The sequence below is a fragment of the Phyllopteryx taeniolatus genome, unplaced genomic scaffold (genome assembly GCF_024500385.1).
Source record: "Phyllopteryx taeniolatus isolate TA_2022b unplaced genomic scaffold, UOR_Ptae_1.2 contig_110, whole genome shotgun sequence".
NCBI classification, from domain to species: Eukaryota; Metazoa; Chordata; class Actinopteri; order Syngnathiformes; family Syngnathidae; genus Phyllopteryx; species Phyllopteryx taeniolatus.
The window spans coordinates 55793-61792 of NW_026902873.1; the positions used below are offsets into that span (position 1 = coordinate 55793).

Below are 6000 nucleotides of genomic sequence, written 5' to 3' on the forward strand. Positions count from 1 at the left end.
CGTAAAATGGTAGCAGTTCCACAGCATCCTATGAGCAGACACAAGATAACGGAGCGCAAGCTCCAGATAGCAGAGGATATCAGCCGCCAGCAACGGGGATGTTCGGGTTGTCTCTTGTCTGGATCAGGAGACAAGACACATTTGGTCTTTCCCGATGACACTATGTCAAACTACTGCCACCAAATCTTGCCGTTTCTCGGGCAGGCACTACTCGACATTTTTTCCGATAGCACCCTATCCCGTCTTTTACCATCACTGGGCTTTTTCTTGTCAAATCAAACACTGTCCGAGAGGTGGAAGTAGAAAACGTGTCACCGGTCAACGCGACGCGACACACTCGTTACGATGGTGACGACAACAACAATGCGCCGCGCCAATGTCTTGTTTCTGTGTGTGCGTGTGCATGTGAGTGACTGGGGGGACAAAATGAGGAAAAACCTGTTCGTCACTGGTGCTCGGGAGAGAACGTTCATTGAAGAATTGCTTGATGTATTTTCACGTACTTTTCATACGATACGGCTTGCAAGCAGGCAACAAAATGTTATGTTCCCTAGCAAGCGCAAGCACATACGGTTGTACGTAAAAATGGAAAATTGGCTGCGATAGCTAATCGGGCCAATATTGGAAAAAAAAGTTGAGCTCTTTGCCGTTCTGTTTGGATTATTTGCTTGTCGCCGTAAAATATTAGCTCCCCTGAAAGTGTTTGCCTTAAAGTCATTACCTTTGTCTTTCACGCTGAACTGTTGTGCCACCTCTATGGATACTGACAGAGTGATTTTAAATTGACAGAACAGTGAATAAATGATTTTTTTTTTTCAGTAAGAAGTGAATTGAGGAAAGGTTCACGACCCGTGGGCCTCAGCCAATGAGTTGACAAGTCTTAATTGCACAAATTTTCTGATGAAGAGTAAGACGTAAAATGATAGCAGTTCCACAGCATCGTATGGGCAGACAAAAGATAACAGAGAGCAAGCTCCAGATAGCAGAGGATGGTTTCGATCCACCGACCTCTGGGTTATGGGCCCAGCACGCTTCCGCTGCGCCACTCTGCTCTGTGGTCATTGTAGTTTGTATGTACTCTTTTACCGTCTGACAAATAGCCGCCAGCAACGGGGATGTTCGGGTTGTCTCATGGCTGGATCAGGCGACAAGACACATTTGGTCTTTCTAGATGACACTATGTTAGACTACTGCCACCAAATCTTGCCGTTTCTCGGGCAGACACGACTCGACATTTTTTCCAATAGCACCCTATCCCGTCTTTTACCATCACTGGGCTTTTTCTTGTCAAATCAAACACTGTTCGAGAGGTGGAAGCAGAAAACGTGTCACCGGTCAATGCGACGGGACACACTCGTTACGATGGTGACGACAACAACAATGCGCCGCACCAATGTCTTGTTTCTGTGTGCGTGTGCATGTGAGTGACTGTGGGGAGACAAAATGAGGAAAAACCTGTTCGTCGCTGGTGCTCGGGAGAGAACGTTCATTGAAGGATTGCTTGAGGTATGTTCACGTACTTTTCATACAATACGGCTCGCAAGCAGGCAACAAAATGTTATGTACCCTAGCAAGCGCAAGCACATACGGTTGTACATAAAAATGGCGGCGTCATGTCGAATCATGCCCTAAAGCGACGGTAAACATTGGTTTGTGCATGAGAATAAATGTGAACAACGGCGCGGAAATATGTTGACAATGGCAAGCACTGGAGGAGATGCGCCGGTTACAATACACAATCCTACTGGTCTCCATCAAGTTGCGCTGCCGGAGAGTTGTTGATATGTCACACTGCACGGAAGATATCCAAAAAAAACAATTTGCCAGATCATTTTGGCGTCGTAGGGCCAAATCGTTTGTCGTGGATTATATCACACAACAAGAAGTTTTGTCGTTCCCGACATATGTCGGGACCCGATCTGGAAAATTGGCTGCGATAGCTAATCGGGCCAATATTGGATTTAAAATCATTTTGTTTGATCTAGGCATAAGAAGAATATTCTCTCAGCCAATGAATTGCAGTTGTAGTCTTAAGAGATTTAGGAGCTCTGCTTTCCTCATATTTCATGTCAAGGTTGGCTGTGATTGGGAAGTCCGTTGATCCCATTATTTTACCTTGGTCTGGCTTACATTTACCAATAAAATTCCCCTTACAAAGATGGGGTTTTCAGGTAGTGTGGCTGAGCGGTCCAAGGCGCTGGGTTAAGGCTCCAGTCTCTCAGGAGGCGTGGGTTAAAATCACACCACTGCCAGTTCCTTGTCAATATAGTTGATGTCTTACTATTTTGTCATTGGCTCCGACAAGGGGCTTGGGACAATAGATATTTTTGGCCACAAAAAAGTCGACCTCTTTGCTGTTTTGTTTGGATTGTTTGCTTGTCGCCGAAAAATATTAGCTCCCCTGAAAGTGTTTGCCTTAAAGTCAATACCTTTGTCTTTCACGCTGAACTGTCGTGCCACCGATATGGGTACTGACAGAGTGATTTTAAATTGACAGAACAGTGAAAAAAATGACGATTTTATTTTATTCAGCAAGAAGTGAATTGAGGAAAGGTTCACGACCCGTGGGCCTCAGCCAATGAGTTGACAAGTCTTAATTGCACAATATTTCTAACTAAGAGTAAGACGTAAAAGGATAGCAGTTCCACAGAAACCTATGAGCAGACACGAGATAACAGACAGCAAGCTCCAGATAGCAGAGGATGGTTTCGATCCACCGACCTCTGGGTTATGGGCGCAGCACGCTTCCGCTGCGCCACTCTGCTCTCTGGCCATTGTAGTTTGTATGTACTCTTTTACCGTCTGACAAATAGCCGCCAGCAACGGGGATGTTCGGGTTGTCTCATGGCTGGATCAGGCGACAAGACACATTTGGTCTTTCTAGATGACACTATGTCAGACTACTGCCACCAAATCTTGCCGTTTCTCGGGCAGACACGACTCGACATTTTTTCCGATAGCACCCTATCCCGTCTTTTACCATCACTGGGCTTTTTCTTGTCAAATCAAACACTGTCCGAGAGGTGGAAGCAGAAAACGTGTCACCGGTCAATGCGACGGGACACACTCGTTACGATGGTGACGACAACAACAATGCGCCGCGCCAATGTCTTGTTTCTGTGTGTGCGTGTGCATGTGAGTGACTGTGGGGAGACAAAATGAGGAAAAACCTGTTCGTCGCTGGTGCTCGGGAGAGAACGTTCATTGAAGGATTGCTTGAGGTATGTTCACGTACTTTTCATACGATACGGCTCGCAAGCAGGCAACAAAATGTTATGTAACCTAGCAAGCGCAAGCACATACGGTTGTACATAAAAATGGCGGCGTCACGTCGAATCATGCCCTAAAGCGACATTGGTTTGTCCATGAGAATAAATGTGAACAACGGCGCGCAAGTATGTTGACAATGGCAAGCACTGGAGGAGATGCGCCGGTTACAATACACAATCCTACTGGTCTCCATCAAGTTGCGCTGCCGGAGAGTTGATATGTCACACTGCACGGAAGATATCCAAAGAAAACAATTTGCCAGATCATTTTGGCGTCGTAGGGCCAAATCGTTTGTCGTGGATTATATCACACAACAAGAAGTTTTGTCGTTCCCGACATATGTCGGGACCCGATCTGGAAAATTGGCTGCGATAGCTAATTGGGCCAATATTGGATTTAAAATCATTTTGTTTGATCTAGGCATAAGCAGAATATTCTCTCAGCCAATGAATTGCAGTTGTAGTCTTAAGTGATTTAGGAGCTCTGCTTTCCACATATTTCATGTCAAGGTTGGCTGTGATAGGGGTCCGTTGATCCCAGTTTACCTTGGTCTGACTTACATTTACCAATATAATTCCCCTTACAAAGATGGGGATTTCAGGTAGTGTGGCCAAGCAGTCCAAGGCGCTGGATTAAGGCTCCAGTCTCTCAGGAGGGTTCAAATCACAACACTGCCAGTTCCTTGTCAATATAGTTGATGTCTTACTATTTTGTCATTGGCTCCGACAAGGCGCTTGGGACAATAGATATTCTTGGCCACAAAAAAGTTGACCTCTTTGCTGTTCTGTTTGGATTGTTTGCTTGTCGCCGTAAAATATTAGCTCCCCTGAAAGTGTTTGCCTTAAAGTCAATACCTTTGTCTTTCACGCTGAACTGTCGTGCCACCGATATGGGTACTGACAGAGTGATTTTAAATTGACAGAACAGTGAAAAAAATGACGATTTTATTTTATTTTTTCAGTAAGAAGTGAATTGAGGAAAGGTTCACGACCCGTGGGCCTCAGCCAATTAGTTGACAAGTCTTAATTGCACAATTTTTGTGACGAAGAGTAAGACGTAAAATGATAGCAGTTCCACAGCATCCTATGGGCAGACAAAAGATAACAGAAAACGTGTCACCGGTCAACGCGACAAGACACACTCATTACGATGGTGACGACAACAACAATGCGCCGCGCCAATGTCTTGTTTCTGTGTGTGCGTCTGCATGTGAGTGACTGTGGGGAGACAAAATGAAAAACCTGTTCGTCACTGGTGCTCGGGAGAGAACGTTCATTGAAGGATTGCTTGAGGTATGTCCACGTACTTTTCATACGATACGGCTCGCAAGCAGGCAACAAAATATTATGTACCCTAGCAAGCGCAAGCACATACGGTTGTACATGAAAAATGGCGACGTCACGTCGAATCATGCCCTAAAGCTTCGGTAAACATTGGTTTGTGCATGAGAATAAATGTTAACGGCGCGCAAGTATGTTGACAACGGCAAGCACTGGAGGCGATGCGCCGGTTACAATACAAAATCCAACTGGTCTCCATCAAGTTGCGCTGCCGGAGAGCTGTTGATATGTCACACTGCACGGAAGATATCCCCCCAAAAAAATTTGCCAGATCATTTTGGCGTCGTAGGGCCAAATCATTTGTCGTGGATTATATCACACAACAAGAAGTTTTGTTGTTCCCGACATATGTCGGTACCCGATCTGGAAAATTGGCTGCGATAGCTCATCGGGCCAATATTGGACTTAAAATCATTTTGTTTGATCTAAGCATAAGAATAATATTCTCTCAGCCAATGAATTTCAGTTGTAGTCTTAAGTGATTTAGGAGCTCTGCTTTCCACATATTTCATGTCAAGGTTGGCTATGATAGGGAAGTCCGGGGATCCCATACTTCCTTGGTTGGGCTTACATTTACCAATGAAATTCCCCTTACGAAGATGGGCTTTTCAGGTAGTGTGGCCGAGTGGTCCAAGGCACTGGATAAAGGATCCAGTCTCTCAGGAGGTGTGGGTTCAAATCCCACCTCTACCAGTTCCTTGTCAATTTAGTTAATGTCTTACTATTTTGTCATTGGCTCTGACAAGACGCTTGGGACAATAGATATTTTTGGCCAAAAACAAGTTGAGCTGTTTGCCGTTCTGTTTGGATTGTTTGCTTGTCGCCCTAAAATATTAGCTCCCCTGAAAGTGTTTGCCTTAAAGTCATTACCTTTGTCTTTCACGCTGAACTGTCGTGCCACCGATATGGGTACTGACAGAGTGATTTTAAATTGACAGAACAGTGAATACATGACGATTTTACTTTTTTTTTTCAGTAAAAAGTGAATTTAGGAAAGGCAGACAAAAGATAACAGAGAGCAAGCTCTAGATAGCAGAGGATGGTTTCAATCCATCGACCTCTGGGTTATGGGTCCAGCACGCTTCTGCTGCGCCACTCTGCTCTCTGGTCATTGTAGTTGGTATGTACTCTTTTACTTTCTGACAAATATCAGCCGCCAGCAACGGGGATGTTCGGGTTGTCTCATGGCTGGATCAGGCGACATGACACATTTGGTCTTTCCCGATGACACTATGTCAGACTACTGCCACCAAATCTTGTCGTTTCTTGAGCAGACACTACTCGACATTTTTTCCGATAGCACCCTATCCCGTCTATTACCATCACTGGGCTTTTTCTTGTCAAATTAAAACAGTCCGAGAGGTGGAAGCAGAAAACATGTCACCGGTCA

General features: G+C 45.0%; 1 non-coding gene across 1 annotated transcript; it reads left to right on the forward strand.

Annotated features, from left to right (window-relative positions):
- The first annotated feature begins 5221 nt into the window (after positions 1-5221).
- trnal-aag (transfer RNA leucine (anticodon AAG)) lies at positions 5222-5303 on the forward strand. The gene has a single exon. It is a non-coding gene; the product is annotated as a tRNA-Leu (tRNA).
- Positions 5304-6000: the final 697 nt, after the last annotated feature.